This window comes from Spea bombifrons, chromosome 10, assembly GCF_027358695.1.
Source record: "Spea bombifrons isolate aSpeBom1 chromosome 10, aSpeBom1.2.pri, whole genome shotgun sequence".
NCBI lineage: Eukaryota > Metazoa > Chordata > Amphibia > Anura > Pelobatidae > Spea > Spea bombifrons.
The window spans coordinates 37,963,800-37,988,480 of record NC_071096.1 but is presented as its reverse complement, the minus strand read 5'-3'; the positions used below and the strand labels follow the sequence as shown (position 1 = coordinate 37,988,480).

General features: G+C 44.0%; 1 long non-coding RNA gene across 1 annotated transcript in view; it reads left to right on the top strand.

The window, feature by feature from the left end:
* Nucleotides 1–24,681, top strand: part of LOC128466981 (uncharacterized) — a 59,281-nt gene that overhangs the window by 20,798 nt on the left and 13,802 nt on the right. Inside the window, exons 2-3 of the long non-coding RNA XR_008345658.1 lie at nt 14,460–14,542; nt 15,448–15,542. This is a non-coding gene — a long non-coding RNA (uncharacterized LOC128466981). The remainder of the gene's footprint in view (nt 1–14,459; nt 14,543–15,447; nt 15,543–24,681) is intronic.

The window sequence follows — 24,681 nt, the reverse complement described above, 5'->3', positions numbered from 1 at the left end:
GACCCGGCACATTGTGCGAGAGCGGAGATACCCGAAGCCGCTGTTTGTAAGATTTGTCTGCCGAGCGATCTGATGGATGACACCTAATGTCACAATTTCTGACCTTCTGAGACATCTCCCAGCCTCCACCGGAGATTGACTTTATTATGTTTTGTGATATTCCTGCCATTTGAATCTGAATCTCGTCTCCCTTACACATCTGCATTAACCGGGAAACTTCTTCTTCTTATTATTTTTTTATTTTTGCTCATTTTTTTTATTGATGATTGAAAATGATTTCCAGTCATTTAGAAAGTGGTTGTTAATACATTGGGAGCAGAATTGCGTGATTTATTTCTCTGTAACCTGATTAGGTTTCTTTCCCTATATAAATGCGTCCGCGGCCGTGTCTTAACGTTGATGAATTTGCTCGGCGGCGTGCGCGTCGTGATCCTTCTTTCTTGGTCCCTGCTTCGTTCGGACGCGTTTGTTACAGATTGACTCGCTGTGGTAAAGGGCCACCCATCACGGCATCCGCTCAGCCGTCCAAACGGGCGAGTGAACGCTTTCTTAAATGATGCTAATCAGCCCGGAGAGGCTTGCCCTCTGTCCCAATCACTATTCAGTAATTCACATGTGCTGATAACCTGAAATTGAATATGTCAGCGTGCAGACGTGTAAAGGGCCGGTGGGCGGCCGCCGCATCAGCCTGCCGGGGGGGGGGGTTATAAGAGAGAAATGCTTCTGTTTGTTTGATTATAAAATACACACCACATAACGCATCTCGGATCGTACCGGAAAAGCCTTTCACGTGGTAACCAAAACCACAATAACCTGCGAGCTAAAAATCACCATTTTCCACAGCTCTTCTTTTTGGCTTTAAAACGCCGGCTTAAGTTATTTTTGTTTCTCTTAAAGTTAGGCCGGGGTGACTCTTTATCAGATATCGGCGATCTGGCCGTCTGGCGCGTTTCACCCGTGCACCGGGGCATCTGGTTAATCGTTCGTTTCAAACGAGCGTCAGTCCCTTCTTAACATCATCCTTGGAAGTGCTAGACGGGGCTTAAGATAGATGTAATCGCGGACGGCAAATCCTCGCGGCTGCTAAAATACACATTAACGTACAATTTTAATAAACAGTATATATATATAGCCATACACGCCCATATAACTAGGTGTGTGTATAAATATTTCTATATATATATTTATATTTAGGTATATTTATATATTTCAATTTGTGTATATTTATGTATATTTATATATATATTCCCATTTGTGTATATTTATATTTATGTATATTTATATATATATATTCCTATTTGTGTGTATATATTTCTTTATGTGGATAGAATGTTGCAAAAATCACCGTCTGTATGACCAACAATTCTAAATGTCTCTAAATAAACAGTCATCTAAACATAGTCACGTATGTGGATAAAAATATACACGCATGCGATTTAGAGCGGCTCGCGGTGTTTATAAAATACATATGTGTGTACGCAGCCGCTCATCTTTCAGCTGAATTGGAAAAGGAGAAGAAAAAAAAAAGATTTCTGGTTAAATAATCAACTTTTGTCTGACAACGGAATCAGTTTTCGAGGTGCAAATATGCAGAAAGCTATTTGGAAATGCATCGTGGTAGTTGTCAGGTTTTATTATGCAGGAAGGTGTCATGTTTGTTACGAAGCTGAGTGCAGATGGCAGAGTGGAAGAAATGGATCACTAATTTTAACAATGATTAATGAACAGAGATAGAAAATGAATTACATCGGACTATCGGAGGCAAGAAATATTTTTGTGAAAATTCCGACTCGCCTGCCGCGCCGCTCCGTGTAAATTATTTCCCGGGATTCTATATGTTGTCAACAGCTCGCTGCCTTTGCCATTATTTCACTTTCTCCGGCTCTCAAGTATTTTTTAGGTTATTAAAGGAACATAATTTCAAAACGCAGAGATATCCTGAACGCGGAGCACGAAATCCAAGCGACCGTGTGTAGGAAGCGATCTACGCTAACATACGTGTCCCGAGAATTCCCGCTATTCCCCGTTTCCAGCCGGGAGGTATTGTCGCATTAAACATCAGGATCGCCAGAGATCCCAAAGATCCTTTACCTTCTCCACGCTCGCTATTCCAGAAGCCGGAGCATGTTATTTCTAAAGGGGGTCTCTCGGCACGCTTAGAAAGCCGAATGTGGGTGCAGAGCGCCATCAGGACCCGTGTCAGAAATCAGAGCTGTATTTAGACGGGATCGCTGTAAATATCGCCAAACGCGGCTCTGGCCGGCCATATGGCGGTGACGGCATTGCTTCGCGCAATTACTTGTTCGCATGATGTGCATCAGGAGCAGATTCTGCTGCAAAAAGATTCCACACGGGGTGCAAACGCTGTTCGTTTCCGTTTAAGGGCAATTATCTCTGAAATATAAACCCTCAAGGTCAGTCTTCAAGGACAACCAGAAGACAAGATGCTCATTCAGTATTTCACACTTAATATACAAACGAGCCGCGCGGAGGAGCATTCCCAATGCTTCTTGTTTATCATTATTACACGCCGGTTACTTGCGCCCGTACGTTAAAGCGCATTCCCGCATTAGTTACGTTTCATTATACCCACGGTCATCAGCCGGCACGCATCACGCTTCTCTACTGCCTCTGTCTGCGCTATACTACCACAAGCCGCCGGCTCGCAGCGATTCCGCATCTGGCCGCGTAACCACACACGGTAGTTGAGGGTTTCACGTCATCTGGAGGCGGTTAGCGAAGGCTGGGGGGTCCTGTCCCGTTATAGTAAGAGATCACCTTCGTTGAAACGGCCTCTACGGTAACGTCGGGTGAAAAGTAACTTTTCCTCTGCTGCTTTCCTCCGCTTCGTTTGAGCGGCTTTAATCCAGATCAATGCGTTCCCATTAAAATGAGATATTGACTTTATTCAAAGATCTATTGCATTAATGTGTAAAAAATCATTGATTGTAGGAAAAATCATGCGTTTTCTTTCTTCCCCGGGATCAGCGCGATTCCATTCTTCACGATCACACTTTGACCTTCCGTTTATCTGGATGGAAATGAACTTAGTTGAGAATTCTCTGTCTCTTTATCTTCAGTTAAGAAAAAATAACATTTTGAATATTAAGCTATAAAATAACAAGGAGAGTATGGAAAAAAGAGCGAGCGACCGAAGAAACGGCCGTGAGCCGGAATTCCCGGAGGGATTAGATACTCTGTATCCGCGTTTATTGCGGAGCCTTCTATCACCTTGCATGCATCACGTTCAGTAACTGGTGCAGGACTCAGGAAAGCCGTACTTCTCCATTAATGAGTTAATTTAATGAAAATGTCTTTAATCTCTCTAGCAGTTCTGTCAGCGTAACCAAAAAGGTTTGACTGTTTTTTAGCGGTTAAAGCCGGTGTTGGACGTGAGATGAGAATGCAGGCGGTGGGGGGGGGGTATAAGACTAATGCGTGATGATTCTTTTCCCCCGTAAGAAAGTGGAATCCAGCGCAGGTTTTGTGGCGCCCGCCGTTTATAATGACTATTGGAATTGCAGCGAGACATTTCGCATTCGCTGCGTAATCTGTATTCACGACACCTTTTATCTGATTCGTCTCCGGCAGTCACTGCTCGTTCGTTGGCGTGGATGTCTGGGATGCGTCTTGAGCCAGAACGCTATATATTTTTTTCCTTTAACGTCCACAGAGCGATGATATAACACCCCGTGATATACTACCCCGAGATATACCGCCCCGTGATATACTACCCCGAGATATACCGCCCCGTGATATACTACCCCGAGATATACCGCCCCGTGATATACTACCCCGAGATATACCGCCCCGTGATATACCGCCCCGTGATATGACGCCCCAAGATATACCGCCCCGTGATATACTACCCCGAGATATACCGCCCCGTGATATACCGCCCCGTGATGTAACGCCCCGTGATATACCGCCCCGAGATATACCGCCCCGTGATATACCGCCCCGTGATATACCGCCCCGTGATATACCGCCCCGTGATATGACGCCCCGAGATATACCGCCCCGTGATATACTACCCCGAGATATACCGCCCCGTGATATACCGCCCCGTGATATACCGCCCCGTGATATGACGCCCCGAGATATACCGCCCCGTGATATACTACCCCGAGATATACCGCCCCGTGATATACCGCCCCATGATATACCGCCCCCTGATATGACGCCCCGTGATATGACGCCCTGAGATATGACGCCCCGAGATATACCGCCCTGTGATGTGACGCCCCGTGATGTGACGCCCCGTGATGTGACGCCCCGTGATATGACGCCCCGAGATATACTGCCCCGCGATATAACGCTCCGCGATAACGGCGTCTCCCGAACTTAGTTTGGTTTTGGCTTCTATTTGTGTCGGAGTCTTTATGGGGGTCATTTTGTCAATTCATTTTTATTTTATTAGTAGTAAAATATAAATGTGGATTTTGACATCATGAAGGGGCCGTTGGGACAGCACTTTCTCCGGAGCTGTTGAATGCGTGGAGGTGTATGGATTCCCGGCAGTCCCGCTTGCACTGGGGCTGTTTGGTTGGATAGGCGGCCTTAGGAAGCCGAGTGATTATTTTACTGCTTTGGGGTTTTTTTTCCCCAGGAATTCCAAGTTTGTTTAATTTTCGGAGTCTTTATGGGGGTCATTTTGTCAATTCATTTTTATTTTATTAGTAGTAAAATATAAATGTGGATTTTGACATCATGAAGGGGCCGTTGGGACAGCACTTTCTCCGGAGCTGTTGAATGCGTGGAGGTGTATGGATTCCCGGCAGTCCCGCTTGCACTGGGGCTGTTTGGTTGGATAGGCGGCCTTAGGAAGCCGAGTGATTATTTTACTGCTTTGGGGTTTTTTTTCCCCAGGAATTCCAAGTTTGTTTAATTTTCAGAAGAGGCCCTTTTTTTCCTATATTATTCAATATTCACGTGTTAACCCTTCAGGGGCGTTGGGAAAATGCATGCTTCGCAACCTCAACGCAATTGTTTGGAATCTTAAGGAATATAAATCCGCGACATCGCGAAGAAGTCCTGTTGGTTACGTTAAATGTAGAAATTCACCCCGTTCCTGCGAAACGCGCACCGCTGCGATGGAGGGAGAGGCTTCGGGTGACAACAAATCTCTGTCCTGAAGTGCGGCTTTTATCTCATTGTTTGCCTCCAAAATCTGCTCCGTTCCTCTGGACAGCGTGACAGTTATTGAGAATGAACTTTAATCATTTCACACTATCTGATCAACCTTTCTGCTGTAATCACTGAAAAAATGTCTTTGGGAACATAGAGTTTGGTGTTTTTTGTTGATCTTTGGGGCAAAACCTTCCTTTGATTCACTTCTTGCTGGATACAAATCAGTATGCGTGGGATTGTTTGATTAGCTACTAGCCCGAGACACACGGAATGTCTTTTCTCCCGGGTATAATCATGGACTCATTTCACGAACGCAGCGGGTTTTGGGCTTCGTTAGTCACACGGGCTCACAGTCAATAAAATATATAAAAAGTTACAATAAGCAGTTTATTTTGGGGGCTCTAGCCTTGGAGATAGGCGGCACGTTCTGAGAAATGGGGTCAAAACAGGTAAGGGCAAAGTGAGAGGGGCCACTGCCAAGTCTTCCCTTTTCCCAATGAGGGTCCTAAAGAATTCCAGCCCCCCGTCCCATGCACAGGCTCTGGGGGCCCGTGGGTTCACGTGGCCGTGTCACTAAATGTTCATCAAATCCAGTCAATCAATAACTATCACCATAAAGTTCAAAACAACCGCCGGTATAACTAGGTACAAAATTAGGTTTTATGGAGTTTTTATTTTGGGGGGAGGTGTGGGGATTGGCCCTGGGTTATAATTATGGAGTTTTTATTTTGGGGAGCGGGGGGTGGCCCTGGGTTATAATTATATTTTATACAAACAAATATCTGTAAAGTAATATTTTCCTTAAATAGTAGCCTTTCAGTGTTTGGGGCATCCTCTGCTTTTTCCACTATAAAGGAGTGAAGGATTAGAGGGCCCGCCTGCCTCTCCCGGGGGAGCGTATTCTCCACGCACGCTCCTCGGTGGGAGCGGGAAGCCGTTCCGCATCACACGAGTTTGCCTCCCCGTCTAATCGTATCCCCGCGGCACCCGGGGGGAGCGCATGGCACTCCGGTAAACGACCCCCATACGGAGAGCCGCCTTAGATGCGAGCTGCCTGTCATCCTCCCGTCAGGTAATAACTGATTGTTGACCTTCGTGGGCGCATTACTTTCCTAATCAGATCCTGAAATCTGTATAACAACACTTCATTTATTTGATAGACAAAAGAACAATTGCACTTGAAGTAATGTGATTTCTAAATAGACAGCGCCTGTCAAAAAATAAATGCGTTAGAAGTAAAATGTAGCTCAAGGAGACAATTAGCAAACAGAGGTGACACTCTTAACAGGTGCACCCATTATTCCCAAAGCTTGTGGCAATATATTCACATGTTTAGGCTGATGGCGGACCATGTGACAGTTTGGTGAATTATCTATCCTCAGCATCTGACTGATGGAGCTCCGACTGCGGCTTCAGATCGTTTCCAAATGCATCTCGCAAATTATATGGTAGCTGTTAAAATGCAGATTTTTTTTCTTTTTCGGGAAGAACAATGCTTCGCCCGCGCCGTCTACAGATTCCATAAAGTGCTGCAGACCGTTTGAATGCGCTGTTAAGTAGGGCTGTTAAGGCGGTGACAGTTCACGGCGCTCTCCGCCGTCCCGTTCCTCGTCTGTGTTGTGGTGTCGGTTGACGACGGGGTCTTTACGTTGTTATTATGGTCTTTGGTCTTTTTGTATCTGTTAACTATTCAGCGAAACGTATCGCTGGAGAGGAACATTGAGGTCTCGTTGGCTTTCTTACATGTTTTAGGAGTCGTGGAGTGATAAGGTACATCAGTTGAAAAAAATTCCTGGCCCCCGCTAAGCTCTGAATTTAAATGCCAGGCTCCGTAGAAAAATTCTGGACATTCGCTATCTGCCCCAACACATTGAGATTTAACCCTGAAAACCCCTGTCAGGTTTACCTGAACCTTGAGGACCTCCATGAACTTAAGGCTGAACGTGGGTGCAGTGGCCGGAAATCTCCCAAAGAACTCGCCTTAGCACCGCATCTATATACTTAAGACTATAGTGCGGGTGAGAATCTGGGGTTATCAATTCATCGCTATAATAAGATAGACTTGGGTAACTCACTAAGTGAGCAACGCACTATATTTCCGCATTGTGTTCAACAAGCTCATAAACGGCCCCTCATTTTTAAACAAAGTCCATGTCCGGTCTATTTAAGTTTTGCGATGAGCAGAAACAAAAGTCAGGGTCAGACTTTAGGTGAGGCTGGAATAAATTTGAGACAATTATATGCCGGTTTTTCTAGAGCCGCAGCTGAGAAGGCAGTCACGATGACGTATCTTCATACTCTCACTCAGGGTCGCTCAAGTAAACAGTTTATACCCCAAATGTTGTTTAAAAAGAGATTTTTGATATGTAAGAATTATCATCGCCCCCCCCCCCCCGTGTCCGCTGTACCGCCGGCTTTATTGTGTAATATTGCACAGTTTGGGAAATTGTGAATATCTCCCTTAATCCTGCTTTACAATGCGGCTGATATACATAGCTTTACCTACAGGTTATACGTGCTGTGGGTACAGTGCTGGGTACAGTGCTGGGTACAGTGAGATAAACGGCTCAGTCTGGTTACATAATAACTGTTGCATATTCTTGTTATGAATTTGTTGCTTTATGAGTAACCCGTGACAAATTGTGACGCATTTTACATATTTATTAAGTAACATTAATGCATCCTCTTAGCTCGAGTTACATCGTACAGTCCCTACACCTAATGTGAAAACCTAATCAAAGAATGAAAAAGAATACAACATTCTATTCTTTTATCCTCCGAATACTGTTTATCTATAGAGCGAACTCTTTAAAACTACTTTTTCTTATTCAATTTAAGCCACAGCAGCTGACAGCCAACCCAACCCAACTCCCATGTTGTCTGCATGTTGCGTGTAAATCCATACTGCCGCGTGTGTTTCTTCCGTCATGGAACCATCGCAGGTCCAAAGCAAAGCGGCCCCATTGTCTGCGGCTTCTAGGTGAAGCGTGTTCACGGTTAATCCAATCGGCGGCGTCTTTAAGCGGATCTATAGCGTTGCTGCCGTTGCCATAATTGCCTCGGTACGCATGCACAGCATGAATATAGGGTGCACTGTAAAATGCAAAATAATTACAGCTGATTTGAATCTTGCGAAATGTGATTGAAATTAAGATGAGTAAATGAAGTCAGCCGCAAATCTCATCATTTACATGTGGGAAGAGAGCGAATATAAACGTACCTGATCATTTAAGGACCTGTTTATCAGACGCGCCGTATTAACGCACCCTCTCCCATTATTTTGGGCAGCATGGAGCTCTGTAGCTATCGCGTATAGTGATGTTTTCTTCGTGAATACTAAAAAAAAAGGGGTTAATGGCCATCCTGGGATTGTTTTTTTGATATACGTTCATTTGAAACCCACTTTTATGCTCCATGCGCGCGTTCATTTCGGGAGCCGTATCCCGTTCTGGCGCTCCATAAATTAACACGCTGATGGAATCCAGAAAGCTTTCATGTCTGGTGATTCGGGGGCCCGGAAACGCCTAAAACTCCCCCATTTTTCATATGATGCCCAACATAGCCAAGAGTAACGTTATGTGACATCATTTTTTTAATGACTATATTCATGGAGAGTAAGAGACAATTAATCACAAGGTGGACCAAACTTTGCAGAAATTTCACTATAATCTGGCTATACTTGGGATAAAAGTACATTTCTTGGATTGCTTTTGGGAAAAAGAAGAAAAGTCCAGAATACAAAATACATGTGAGATTTTTCCCAAACTGTCCGGAAAAATGTTATTTAATGCCTCCAGCTTCAGCAAGGTGCAGGGCAGCCGTGCTGTGTAAAGAAACAGGTAGCGCCACGCAGCGCCCTATGGACTAAAATCAGAATAACCGAAGTGTGTGAGCAAGAGAGCGAGGCAGTGATCCCAAAATATTACATGGACCAATCAGATCTAAATGTTTTCCATAAATTCCAGGCTAATACAACAAGAAAAGCCGGGTTCTTAGACGGAGCCCCGGAGGTCACCGGGCCACCAGGAGCTGAGATCTGTACCGGGCAGCGATAGAAAGACGTAGAAAAGACCCTCCCTGTAAAGCCCGCTCTCCCCCCGGCTTCATGCCGTGTCCGCCATCACTCATCCCGGCATTGCTGTCATATACTGTAATAACACGGTGACAGCTTCGCTTGTCAAACCTCGACCGCCTGTTCTGATACAGATTGGGACACATGGTGGCCATTCTGGTTATTTGGTCCAGCTGACCCCCACGTAGACCTGCTCCATACCCGGTGGTCAGCGAGTCCGGTCCGGCCGTATAGCGGCTCTCTATCTGCCGGTTAATAACGCCAGCTTGTCTCTCGCTCGTCTCTTTAATCCGTTCTTTTTTGTTCTGAACGTGCAGTCGTGAAACATGCCAGGTGCTTCTAATAGTGACTCTGATTAGTCAATTATTGTTCCCGTTGTTTTTAGCTGTCTCGCTGCTGGAGGGAACGCTCTGCGTGGCATAGAAATGTGAAGCAGGCCACTTGCACAGCACTCCGTAGGTTTGGAAACAGCACCTGGGTCGCCGCCGATTAACTCTTCGGCTCCCACGCGGGGCTGCAAAGCGAGGCAGAGGGGTATGTGACGGAGCAGATTGTCAGAAAAGCGTTAATACAGCAACAGACTTTGACTGACTAATTATATTTTCCTGGCGTCGTGTGAGGGGTTTAGGAAATTCCACACTTTCCGAGCTCTCGTCTAGAGCGTTGCTCTTGTTTTTTGAAGCCATATCTGACGCTCTTAACTAATAATTTCCCAAAGCGTCGCTCTTCGTGTAACAAAAGGAAATACTCGGGGCCTGTTCTCCTAAACGCGCCCGGAGTTCTGCCCGATTTACTTTGGGATCCGTTTTGTTTCGGGAGCGCAGAGGGATGCGTAGGCCAAATTTTTGGTTACCAAAATGGTTAATTCATCAGTTTAGCCAAATCTAATTACCCTTCATTTTAAAGCATTTTAAGGAATCTGTTCATTCCCTTTATAACTGTATGGATTATTAGGCATAGAAACATGTTATATTATACATGATGGAAGCCACTCTTTTCTTAACATATCTTTCTAATTAAGTCATAATATCGAAGACGGACGGTACGAAAGAGCAAAGAAACCTCTAAAAACGGGAAACTCGGATGTTTTATCACATTGTTTTTCCTGCAAACGAGCAGATATTTCCAGTCGGCCAAATATTTCCTCTTCTTTTTGCAAATAAAAAAAACGAAAAAAAACTAAATTCTTTCTGGCACTCGGCGAAACGGGTTGAATTTTGTCATTTGCACAATGTATTCATTGAATAAAGTTTTGTTTAAGAGACGCGCGGACAGGTAATGATAAAAATCTGAATAATGAATGATTGGTGAATTCTGAGACAGATGTATTGTGAATGCTTTATGAATCCTTCTTTGTGCCTTTTTGTAAGTAGCATTTTGTTGCCGCCGTGGGAATTCTGCCAATATTATCTAAAGCTTCTTCATCTGTGGGCAAAAATACAAATGGATTATGGATACTGATGTTTCATTTTGCTCCGAGACTCCATAACCCTCGTCCACAATGGATATATTTATAGCGCTCTATTCTAAACACTATTGTATCATTTCATTTCCGGTTAGTGCTAATATCATCGCAAAACTAATGCTAATAACACGTATATCTGCAACTAATGGAATCCGTTACCTGCGTTACACTGTAAGCTTACATAGATCCTGCGTGCTTAATTACCGGGTACATATGATGCTTGACAAATCGAGCGTTGGTTCGCTGTGACCTCACGCCAGCTCACAACCTTTCATGTGAGGTCATTCATAGCATAAAGTTATTTTCCTGATACCGAGGCTTATTACGGCCCCTGGAACGTTGACGATTAGTAAAAGAACCCAAAAGATGGTTAATGCATCATTGTACCTTCTACTTTAAGGCTATGGACGTGCTTTTTAAAGATGGCCGCCTGTCACGGGGCACGTTCATGTCGCCTTCTTGCTGGCTGCAGCAGATGTTTGGGGTGGGCACGATTACAAACAGCATCCAGCGATTAAAAGTATGTGGCAGAACGGCATATTCCCGTGATGTGCTTTATCCATTAACCTCTGCAGTGCTGGAGTGGCAGGGAATACATGGCATTTGGTAAATATCAATACAGAGCCTGCACAATTGACCAGTCTCCATCACACAAGCTGTAGGGGCCTATTCTAAACAATAGCATTGATTAAAGAACTTGGCCCACAAAGCAGTTTCCAAAAGATCTATTATTCCCAACGATAGAAATGTTTCCTTCTGTGAGCACATTTTACATGGAAGAATTGATGCAGAAGTAATAAACAACGAAAATGATCGAAAGGTCCATGCAAGATTTGGCAGCTTGTACAGAAAAGCCACGGGGTTTCAGCTAGTTTTTTAACCCACTCGGCGCCGTGGGGTCGGGTGACCCATTGCCAAACTCTTAATAGTCCGTGGGTTTATAACGCAATGTTCTCCTCTCGCATTGTAACTTAACAGCCCGGCAGTGAGAGGAACGGACGCTACTTTAATAAAACATCCGTCGCTAATATCAGAAACTTCAAAACTATCTCAACTCGGTTCATTCGTCAAGAGACTCTGAAATCATTAAGAGGAATTCTAAAACCTTCCTTCCTCGCTCAGGTTATTGTTAATCAGTAACAAATTGCCATTAAACAATGTTATATAAACTATATATATAATTATAAATATATATTATATATTATATATATATATCACTCTGTAGAAACACAGTACACCAAAATGAAAATATTAATTGTAAGTTGTGATTGAATCAATGACAAATTAACTAAAGCAAACCTGCGAAGACAAATCCCGACAATAAAAAAGCTGCTATATAAAAGGGTTACAGTGGATCTCATGGATTATTAGTGAATAATCTCGTTTGTGTTTTTCTCCTTTCATAAGATAAAATGTATATCGTTGTGTGGGAACATGCCTCGTGGGGGGGGGGCTGCACATGTATACGTGTCTGCCATTGCTTTAGTTATTAGCCCCGCGGATCGGCAAGAGTTAACAGTCAGTGCCGAGCTCGTAACAATGCGATTCTGCCTTATTATGCGGAAAAGTTTTTTTTTCTTAACTGTCACTGAAGCAGTACTAATTATTACCCCAGTGTAAATGAGGTCATTTCCTATTAAGAGAACAAAATGCTTGGGCTCGCCTTGCCAATTCATACCATCTATTTTTCACACATCCTCAGCCTCTCTGAATTTCCCTTTTAATTTCGATAAAATCCATTCATTTATATTAGAAAAGTATAAACCAGCGGAGTAATAGTTGTCCATTATATTCCAGATGAGCTTTTGTAGTGTGTGGGCTGTTTGAATACCATGTGTTAGCTATGGAACAATTAGCCAGCTGAGTGCATCTTTAAAACAATCAGATACTTTTATTTTACTGGAGAAAAAAAAGAAAAAAAAAAAGAAATACCATTCCTGGCAAGTGTAATATTAAACGGCACATCGGAAGGAACGGCAGCCTCGTCGCAAGTTATACTTAGAGGCTTCTGACGAGCGAGGACGGGCGGATGCAGCGCTTTTGCCCCTTTTTCCTTTTTTTTTTCCTTTTTTTTTTTTTGATTTTTTTTTTTTGCAATAAAAAAAAATAATAATAAAAGCAGAAGAAAAGATTTAAGGAATATTGTAACAAACAAAGGGTAATTGTTTGAGCCCAGATGTTGCTTTTGCACAACAAGCAGGTTACAATGTTCCCACAGTGCTGATGAGTCCAATCAGTGAAATGATTAAAAATTGATTTTGTCCCTGTAATTACAGTATGTAAACTACTTAGCTTGGATTGCAAAGGAAGTGATTTTCTAATTACGTATATACTCTGGTGTCTAATGATTGGTTTTTTGAAGTAATGAAGAGAGCCCTAACGACTCCTCGGTGCTCTGTTGTTTAAGAAAGACCATCTTTAGAGTAAGCAGGCAACAGACAAAGAGTTTCAATTGAAATTTCAACACCGTTACTGCGCTCCCCAGGATTAGTTTATTAAAGGAGCCGCGCCGCGCACCAAGGCGACCCCCCCTTACCTGACAGGTGTGGACGGAAGGACGCGATCCGAGCGGCAACCGCATGTCCCGTACGCAAAGCCGGATATGACGAGGTTTAATGCTGCAATTAGCATTGACAAAAAAATTAGAACATTTTGCTCTAGTCGTGGATACGTAACCATAGTACTAAGTAATTCAGTGGAACTGATGAGAGCTGCCCGTTTGAAGACTTGTGGGGTGGGGGGGCACATGCTTTTTTCTGCCGGAATATTTCGCTCGCGTACTTTACTTGCTCCGACAAATTCCTGGAAAGTGTTATTTTTTATAAAAAAAGTATAGGAAACGTTGCGAAGAGGTGGCACCAAACTTCTCTGGGGAGATTAATGACCGTGGTCTTCAGACATGGTGCTTATAAGACTATCTACCCGGAGGCCACGTTGAAGTGGAAGTGATCTGAGACCCATAACCAGAGCAGCGTGCCGCCATAATTAGGGGCTTGAGGTATTTAACATGGTGCTTTAGGAAACCACAAATTAGCATGACCGGCCATGAACGGCACGTTTGGGTATTTCCAAGCAAGTTACCGGCTGAGAAATAACACGCAGACAGCTGCTGTCACCCAGAGAAGCCATCATTCTGCGGTGCCCTCCGCCAAACCCTTTACCGGGGAGAACGGGCTGCGGCGGGCGGCTTTGAAGAAGAATGTTGTTGTCGTGTTTTGCGCGAGGTCGCTATTAGCGTGTCAGCCGCTCCACACACACAACCCGCAGGCCTTTGTTGAAAATTGGAGCTGCGTTTAATTTTAAATGGGTCCAATCGTGAAATCCAGTGAATTCCTCACATCGTTGTCCACGTGTATGAGGATTAATAACCTCCTCATTGCTGTGAAATTACAGGCTTCATCATAATTTAGAGAACAGTGTACATAATTTGCAGAAGGCTGGGGTCTATTTAGGTCTATTTAGTTTTGCATAATCAGGCAGCGGAGGAGACTTCGCAGTCTTTGTCGCCTGTGATTGCTCGGGACTTTGCTCCTGGTTTTTGGGTTCGAAAAGCCTCTAAATGAATCTCCAGACATGGCGTCGCTGCTACGTGTGATTAGAATGGCTTCTGCAACCCGTGGTCGCAACCTGCGCCTCCCGTGAGCTCTCGCCTCGGATCTGGGTGTTTTGGGCACTTTAAGGCCACGGATCTGTCTCTTTTATACTCGGCATGTTGATGAGCGCAGTAGTAACATATCACTGCATTTCATAACGTTTTCTAATATAATAATGTTATTCTCTCTTTTTTTGCAGTGTTTGTGCAGCTGGTTCTGTATATATTTCCACTGAATGACTTCTTTAGAGCCTCGAAGCCAAAAGGACTTCTGAATCTCCAGGTAAGACCGTTATTAGTATGGAGAGACCCTGGGCAATGGATTTTTCATTCTGGGTTACTCGTAAGCTCTGTGCAGTGATTGCAGTTGGCAGCTGATGTCCGTGTCCAGCAGAACCTTTTGGGTATAATAGGTTAATCAGTTGTCAGGCTGACGGGTTCAGTTCCTAACGCTTAGAATTTTTTTATGACAGTGGTGTTTGCACGTGGCAGGGCGTGTTGGCTCCAAAACACTAATAACCTGCTAATCATTTGGCAGCAGTCGAGTGTTGGGTGACTATATGATATTTGGAGCCTGCCCTCGCCCATCAGCGGCCTGCCCTCGCCCACCAGCGGCCTGCCCTCGCCCATCAGCGGCCTGCCCTCGCCCATCAGCGGCCTGCCCTCGCCCACCAGCGGCCTGCCCTCGCCCATCAGCGGCCTGCCCTTGCCCATCAATGGATGCCCTTTAGTTAGGCTGCTGAATAGAACCAACCCATTTCAGAGATGGCATGGACGGTGTTTCCATGACTGTCATCCATATCTGTCTCATCTGTCTTCATTTACGAGCAGACAAGACCCACTAGCCTGTTTACCCCGTCTCTGGATAATCCAAAACGATACCCCACCTGACCTCAGAAACCTTAAATGCGTCCAGCGATTAGTCTTAGAATCCATCTGCAGACGCTTCATTCACTCGGTTCCTTTAGAGGATTATTCCTTGGGAAAGTTTTATTACCTTGTTTTTTATTTTTCTAGCGGCCGGTTTGGCCAGTACTTTGCACTAGTTATAATTATTATATCCCATGTGACTGCTATACGTGTTCCCCTCCCGTGTACCCTAACGTGTGAACGTAACACGGCACATTGCGTAATACACAGAGATTCCACGTAACACACAATAAAAGGCTTTTGTTATTTTTCTTCTAGAATGAATTTCCATAATTTCCGGACATTCGGTGATAGAGATGCAAATGACATCTGAGAGTTTTATCCCACAGATTTGATTTTTTTAATTGGGGTAAGTTTTGTATTTATTTTTTTATTTTGTTTCAATGTTACCATAAATATTTCCAATCTGGTTCTGAAAGGTTTTAAGAGCAAACCGCTTCATATTCCTGGCCCTGGTTTCCTTGCCGCTCTCCGAGAGGTCCCGTCTTTCCCCCCCGCGGCTTTTCTGCCCCATGTAGCATGAATTTGCCCCATTCAGTGTCTGCATCAGTAAAAGCTTTTCCCAGATCAATGCACGCAGAGCAGGCGAATATCTGATTAGCGGCACGGGAATTATTCCCGGGGAAGGTGGCAGGTACAGGTAGAAGTTAGAGACCTGGCCTTCCTGGATAGAAGTAACCGCTGCTACTAACTGATAGCATTATGCATCAAGAAATTAATTTTGCACGGTGTACAATTTAAATGCCTGATGACCACCTTGTTCAAAAAGTGCTTACCTCCCGAGTATGCGGATTTCCCAGCGTCTGGGCTACTTTTATTTTCACTTTTATGCAGCAGTCAGATTTGAAATTCGCTGTTTTATTCTTACCTTCTTAGTAAAAATCCTTTTATCACACAATGGGTAATTTATATCCATTACCAACCCTTTCAATCCTATTCAGCAAGCCTGTCAGTGCCGTTGGCACAGTAATGATTAATGTGATCTAATAATAGTCTGCCATTATATTACCTTAGTAAAACATGTACCAACATCCTATTCAGATCGACCAAATTCATAGCTTCCTATAACATTTTTGTTGAAAGACAGGATTAGTATTTTTCCGAGCCTTTTTCCCCCTTTAACAAGTGTAATGAAATTCCCTCTCCTTAGTCTTGTAATGTGTGTGTGGGGGGGTTACAGGTATACGAGGGGCCATGTATCAATACACATATCAGGACACGTTACCTGCGATCTGTCGGCGGCGGCGGCGCGTCTGCTGCCCTCTAGAACGCTAGCCTAGAACTCCAATCCTTGAAGGCTGTAGACCAGGTTTTCGAGATAACACCAGCTCGTTTGTCTGCGTTCTTCCCCGCTAATTAATAAGCGGCATGTTAATTAGAGACATTCTAAGATTCTACTAGAAGTACGGAGCAAAAGCAATGGGGTCCAGAATTCAATTCAGTAAAAAGTGAGATTCAACACCCACGTTGACCTTGATGCCCCGCTATGGAGGCTTCCCCTCTATTACCCCTCCTGATCAGGGTCCCCTTCTTTTAATAAATAATCATTTCTTTAAACATTTTACTGATAAATGTAATTAAGCCCCCGCTACCCACGGGCATAGCTTAAAGAGCCGAGCCTGAATACAGAAGGTTGTTTTTTTGTGTTTGCGCCTATTTAAGATGATTTAAAAATAACTATTGTCCCTTTCCGTATTTTTTTTTGGTGTGTGTTTTTGATTTCTCTTTCTGTGTTCCGTGTAAAAGGGTTTCTGAAATGATTAGTTACCTTTCCCAGAATCCATTTGTTATCTTAGATGCCATATTTCTGTCAGGATTGAGTTCTTATTGAGCCTTCTGCTATATATTAATTCCCTTTGTCTAGGCTCCTCTGTGCATATCAATCCATCTATTAAACGCAGATGTATTTTTATTTATGTTTAGACTACAAATAGAACTCGCATAGCCTGAGCATACGAGCAAATATTGACAATAACCCAGACGTGATCCACTTCAAGGTGACCGTTCTTGAAGGAGGAGGAGAAGAAAAGGAATGGGACCGTCTTTAAGTGTAGGGTATACGTTACCGGGGGGGTTCCATGGAGAAGCGATGGCAGAAAGCTGGCAGCCCACGTAAAGGGACCAGAGAACAGCAATATCCGCGCTAAATTCCCTGAAGATCTCCATCCAAAACCCTTGCCAAATAAAGGATGGGATTTATTGATGTCCGACGAGAATTTATCATCTCTTTGGGAGACTGCCATGCGACTCTGGGGGATACCCACTAAACAGAGATAGATGTTAGTGATCGTTAATGGACATTTAAATGAATGTCAGTCGGATTGCTAATGACTGTCACCCTTTTAGAATAACCTCCTCTGTGTCAGACTGACACGCTTGCCATTTTAGTGAAATATAAGTGCTTAAAGAGTCAAAAGACAGGAATATTCCAGTGTTCGGGATATGATACTGTATCATAGCGATATCTCCAGCTCGACGCGCTTTACAGCTGTTAAGTGAAGAGCAGGGCAATTATAGTAGGATTTTGCCCCATTCTCTCCGATTTACCCCGCACCATTGCTCTGTCTCCCTCCGAGTCTGAGCCGTCTACTGATGACATCACAGACCCAACAAAATGGCTTCCTTCATTTCCCCTACACTGGGTAATAAACCCTAATATACATCCATAAAAATGGAAAGCAAAGCCATTGTGTTTTTACGGCCGCGTTGCTGTTGTCTTAAACCACGCGCTGATTATAGCTTTCACAAAGCGGCGGCTCTCCTTCAAATGACATATATAGGTCATACTTTCTGATGGGAATGAGACAGAAATATAAATATTATCCGGCGCGGTTAGGGGATTAAAAAAGGCTTTTGTCAAGTGTTAGGAACATTGATAATGAAAAACCAATGTCTTCCACTTTGTTAACCCAAATTTAATTGAAGCCGTCATTAAATGATTTCCTCCGTAGGAAAAGTGTGGGCTTTTTGTTTTGCTAATTTCTGTTATGAAATCAGCTTAGGTAAGAATTTGGTTTTTCTTATAATTCGTACTTGAGGGTGAAAACATATTAGACGCTAGAAGTTGTTTTGATCTCTCAGGTAGTGTTAGAACGTGATTCCGAATTCAGCAATCAACATAATTAATTATCTGTTTTGCATTCACTCAAAAACGTCTTCGAAAATCAACAACAAATAAATGCCATCTCTTTGATTCGCCTGAATACACTAGAAGGCTCTGTTTGTTTGTCCCGCTACGGCACGGCTGTTCGGTTTGAAGTCAGGCCCTGTTGGAAGGCGCGTCGTCGTCTCTGAGCGAGAGGAATAGATGAGTCTCATCAAAGGTCCGAGCCAGCTGCCATCTTCATGGACGGATCGAGTAGACGTCTAGACGATGGGTATACCAGATGCTTTCATTAGCGCTTGTCTCATAACACCCACCGTAATGACCCATTGTACACAGTATTTCAATAGAGGAACCTTACCATTCTTCCTGTGGCCCATGGGCTTCAGAGTCTAAATACAGAACCCAAAATACATCAGCGTTCACACTCCACCTTATGCCTTATGATGTCATATGAGTGCCACTTTGTACTGAGTCTTAATGGTTGTCTTCTTGGGATTACCATTGGTTGGTTTGGTTACGTAACACTTTTGTGTCCCATTACCCACATACAGAATGCTTCCCGACCTTGGCATCGCTTTCATCCTTAACACAAACTTTCTCTTGTTCCACCAAAACGATGAATGAGTTCAAGTACTTCCAGCCTTCGCGGCACCTTAAAGAAATATCTTATTACCGTGAGCAGCGTGTGCGTGACGGCCGCGTGTGCTCCCATTCTTCCTCCGTGCAGCATGTGGGGGCATCGCTTGCGTGGAGCTGTTTCTGAAATGTATCCTCGCTGGGTAGAAAGTCATCATACTGGAGAGCAGCAGTCCTGCCCTTATATCCCCATCGAACTACCAGGACGGTTATGGTTCACAGAGCGGCCATTCTTTTTACCTTTGTTCATGTGGTACCAACTGGCTGAACTGGCACATACTGGGAACCATTACTTCCACATAAATGACTAACCTCCCTTTGTTAAGCTCTGTTGAGATAGATCTACGTGAAATATGTGAAGCCGCTCCAATTCCGTGCCGGTATCTATCACGATATTCTTCTTAGCGTTGTCTTGAGTTGCAGATAGTGCTTTTAGCAGGTCAGAAGTTGGCATATTTGGCAGGGATCGGTGCAGATGCCAAGAGAGCGGCCATGGAAACAATTTATCTTCCCGCAGGTATTTCAGACGCATGAATATTGTGAACAATGGAAGCAATCTGTATAAACGCAGAGCTACAAAGGTAGCAGAACGGGTGGAACGAAACGAACAATGTGCTGATCCTCGTGACGTATTCACTAAACAACAACTACAAAATCTATTGGTTTAAACCATCGCAGACAAAGAGTTACGGTGTTTGTACAGCTCCGCGGCATATGTTGGCTCTTCATAAATAATTAAACAACATTTCCGAGTCTCTGAACACTTTGTTCTGTTACCGCAAACCGGCTTCTCCTTAATACTGGTCTGTAATAAATTGGCTAAAATCCATTAAGAACATTGTATTTTATATTATTAATATTTTCACCATTTCACGCCCCCCCCCGCACATTGTAATAGTAGGTGATACTCCGCTCCTGGTAAGAGGCACGCGGACCGCACTAGTGAATATATATATATATTAAAGCTCGCACGCTTGGCACAAATTCAATCCGTCCAATTCCATTCAGTAATTTGGCTGCCCACGAGGATTCTGGGTAGATGCAAGCAAGTCTGCCGGGCACGGCTCTTAGCGCTTGTTAGCCGTTTCCCGTTGATTTGCCTGCATAATATATGGCGGAATATTATAAAATAAACGAGCAGGTGCGTTTCTGCACACTTCTCTCGTTATTTTTATGTGTATCAACAAGAGAAAAGGTATTAGGTTTGTGTTTACCATATCATCTATTTGCCTCAATTTTGTCTCGCTAAATATGAACAAAAGTTCACCAGGCGTGGGGATAATTGAGTTTCTGTAAGCAAGCGTTCAATATCAGTAAAGCAAGTTATTAACCAGCAGCCGCCTAATTCCATCGTCGCCCCGCCGGGAGATTCTGTTTAAACTATTCCTTAAGTAATGCTTACCTGCACGCAAATGACACGTCTGTCTCCTGGTTCATATATGTGTGTACGGTACGGACCCATAGAACGTATTGTTACTTTTACGCAGGTGATGGAATTGGGGGGTTCTTGTTGGTAAATGGGGTCACCTGCCCTTGCGTTTGCCGTCCGGTGGGGTATAATTACTCATTTATTCACACGGATTATTCTTCTTCATCGGATTTACATAGGACGTTGTCTGTTGTGTTAATTCTCTGACTAGCCTGCCCCGTCTTTGTTAAAGACGTAATGTTTGTGTATTATTGTGTGTTCGCGGGTCGTTATGGCTGCAGTGTGAAGCTCCGCAGATATCTGATATCTTATATCTTAGATATATGTATTTCCAGGAGATTTACTCCATACGATTCGTGGTTGAATCAGTCAGGCTTTTTGATTGTGATTGGCTGCTTTAGTTTTTCTGACTGCTGATTGGTGTCCTGCTTGTCAATGTATGCTTTGCCTTTGATGAGGTATACCTGTGCATCGCAGCAAGGTGTATGGAGCCCAAGCGGCTGTCAGGGGATGGAGATCTCTTTCCTCTCTCTCATGAAGTGCGTTAACCATTGTACAGCACTACAGAATATGATGGTGCTATATAAAGCAATAAATAATAATAAGAATAAACAGGTCAGGGTAGGCAGGAAAGGTGGATATCGATGAGCACAGATTAGGTCGGGAGATTCCTCTCTTTAAACGGCCAAAGTGCTTGTCTCTTGCGGGCATCGATTTTATCGGAGAAGGTGAGAGAAGCTGTGTGCGTCACTCGCCGTCCGGAAGCTTTCTTAACACTTGGAGTAGGGTGCGGGTTCACTCACTGCGCTGAGTGTGTATCCTTGGATCAGGAACGTGACCGCTGCTATAATCACGATTGTATGTATTCGAAACACAGACGGCAGGGCTTTAAATCGTGAACCCCGTCTGCTTTGCTTTGGTGGAACGCAGGATCCGATTCCTTTATCTCATTCTTCTCTGGCCAACTTTTCCGGAGAAGGAGCTGAAATCCCATGCTTTATGCTGAAATCAGCGCTTTTCATTACCGCAGAGCAGACAATGTGGATGTCCATCTGTTAGTTGTCATTATTAGTAGGGGTATCTCTATTTGTTGAGTGATAAAATATTTGGGAATCTAAACATATCTTCACAATACAGAATCGCCTTTGTTCTGCGCGCCTTTCATCTTAACTTATCAGCTCGGTATGTGAGCCGTTTGCTGTGCCGGGGGATCTGCATCGCCTCAATCATCTGCCTTGGCTCGGAATATTCAGGTAAAAAAGTTCCAAAATCCAAATGCAAAAGGTAAGAATGTTTCACTTTGTGCTAAAATTGGCAGCATGGCAGAATAATATCTTTATCACTTTTCAATAAGACATCTGCTTTCTTATAATGCCGAGAAGAAGAGAAGGAGGGGAAGGGATGGATTAGCGGGGAGGAAATCGCACTTTACACCAAAATTCCTATCCAAAGATGTTCCACCTTATTCCGTTTCATATGTTTAAGACGCATCGCATCATCACGGCCGTGTATACGGCATTCGGACATTCAGTAATGGGGGGTTTAACACTAATAACGTCCCACCGGCAGAGGATTTCCTACAACTGGACACATTGTTACTTTTAGCAGTTATTTTATAAATGGTACTTAACTAATGAAGTCATTTAGAGGTTTTGTAGCCCGGTTTACACCTCTCCGCAGGTCACGTCAGTTACCGAGGAATATCGCTGGGTGCCTTGGAGTGAGCGGGTGTTAAATTCCCATCCTGGCGTGTTTCACTCGTGTATTTTAAGATTTGTGCTGTTATTCAGAAACGAGGCACTTGAGCCGTTTACTTCTACTTGGCATAGAAAATATACGTGTCCATCATTTTTCAGAATCCTGCCAAACTCTACCTGACACAAAGCAGATGGCAGCTGAAATGTGTTTCTGAGCGACGTAAATACAGCAGCTGCGTGTGCACAGTGTGTATGCATGTGCGTGTGTTCTGCGTGTGTTCTGCGTGTGTGTGTGCATGATACAGAAGACCATGCGAAGCAAGTGAACAGGTCACGGGTCTCATATGCTCGTATTCTGTTGGCTACACATTGCGAGAATCTGCCTTGTGTCTTCTCCGTGTGCAATGCAACAGATGGAAGAATTCTGCAATATACCCAACCCCAAGCAGACTCTCGCCGATGCTCCTTTTGGGTGCTGATTTTCGGAATGAGGGCTGCACTTCTTTATGAAACGAAGTGTCTGGCGCTGAGGACTCATAGCGAGGGAGCCCCTTTAGACCAACGTCTCCCATTAACCTTTCAAACAGTTTTCTTGTCTGAAACACAGTAACATTTTCTGTCCTCCCCGGTATTGACGGTTCCAGGAGAAGAGAGAGAAAAGGTCTTCTCCGCCGGGTGATGTGATGGAGATCTGTTGAATTACACGGGCAGCTGGCAGATTATGGACCCAATTCTCGCTGCCAGTCCTTAAACGATTGATTCTGGCCTCACTGGCAGATGTCGCGGGTGAAGGAGGATTTCTGATCCTGTCTCAGTCACTGCCATGTTGGAGCCGGGGCTGGGATGACACTTCATCATCTCGTGCAGCACATAAAACAATCAAAACTCCATTTGAATAAAATATGTGAATGTGTAAAATAATCTTGGAGTAAATAACATTCTTATGGCTCAAGGGTTAAGGCAGCGCCTCGGCTCCATCGCGAAAACGGCTAAATGGAGAATAATATTACAATAAATATTACCCTAATAAGTGTAATAATGATAAATGCATTGCATCCCTCCACTTATCGCCAACGTTACAGTCATTATTCCTACGGGAACATGTGCTTGGCAAGGCTCAGACCGGAGGCAGGTCACCATTGGGATACGTTTTGGGGGGTAAAATGAGTAATTCACGTGAAATTATATAATGTACAGAGCCTTGACACCGGATACAGCATGAAGCAGGTTGATGGTTCCAGCATTCGGTAATGTCCCTCCTTACTTCTTTGTATCAAGCGGCGTGGAAACATTTCACTAGGTAGCCCATTTCACTTATATGTGGATCCCATCCCCATGTGACCTGGAATCTAGGATAGAAGTATATTGTTGGCGTCCTCTTTCCTCTGTTTCTTCCGGCACCCTGGTGAAGACAGCCTGCTGTCGGGTGGGATAACTCTTTTGGGGAGAGTTGGTGGATGGGTGGCTGGCAGCCCATCACTGCCATGCAGGCATCTAGCATTAGCTTTAACGACGCGGCCACCGTCTATAAAGCATCTCAGCTGTAGGATGAGAAGGGGTCCAACGGTCGTCAGAGAAGAAGATAGCGCTGGGCTGAGCCTTGTGAAAGGAATAAAAGCCCCGTCTCATCCCATGTCTAAAAAATGATTTTATTAGTATTTGGGTCACAGCGCCGCGCTGTTTGGTTATCGGACAGGGGTTTGTGGACAATGAAATGGTTTTGCTGCGTCAGCACCCTTTTTTTTTCCTAACTGGTATTTTTCACACAGTTGCGCTACTGAAAAGGAGCAACACTGCAGCAAAAATCAATTTATCTTTGGCTGCCATTTGTGTTTTAGGAGATTTTACGGGGTTTTACAATGTGATTAATTGATTGGCTTTGTGTGAGGAGCTGCGCAAAATTGTAGCACTCCAACAAGAGTTTTTAAATACAGAATTTATGCGTTGCAAATATACTTGTAACTAAGTGCTGAATGCACAATTACAAGCCGAGTAATTATATATTTATGGTTATAAATAAATACATATGCATATTTTATCAAGCCCTAGATTATTTCATATATCATACAGGGAACGCGACTGCATCCCATTGGCCCTCGCCGTAGGATTTATAGGGATATATTAAGATGCAATCTGTGAGCTATACCACTGTGATCACTGCCTGCCCAGGGTCCTTCTATATATCTCACCAATTTGCTGCGAAATGGCCATAATATTTAATATAATATATATAATATATAATATATGTATATATATATAATATTGTGCCGTTATCGCCAGAGCTTAACAGCGCCCTCCGAACTCAATGCCATGCGAGTAAGCCTGGCCGCGTGCCGCGGGGCCATTAGATCGACCATTGGATCGTCAATAATCCACGCATCCAGTACATATATGTTTAGAACCATTTGTATGCTACGTAGCTGCTTGCACCTTGATCCCAGAGACGCGGCGTGAAGCAGACATGAGTATCTGTCTCGTTCGGGTCGGGATAGAGAATCTGTAACCATTGTGTCGCTCACTCAGGATTTAAAGAAAGATGGCCCCGTCAGATCCTGTTTTTGTGCCGGCTCGGCTCCCGTACGCCGCAGCCAGTATTTTGATATTCTGAAGTTTATTGTGACCCC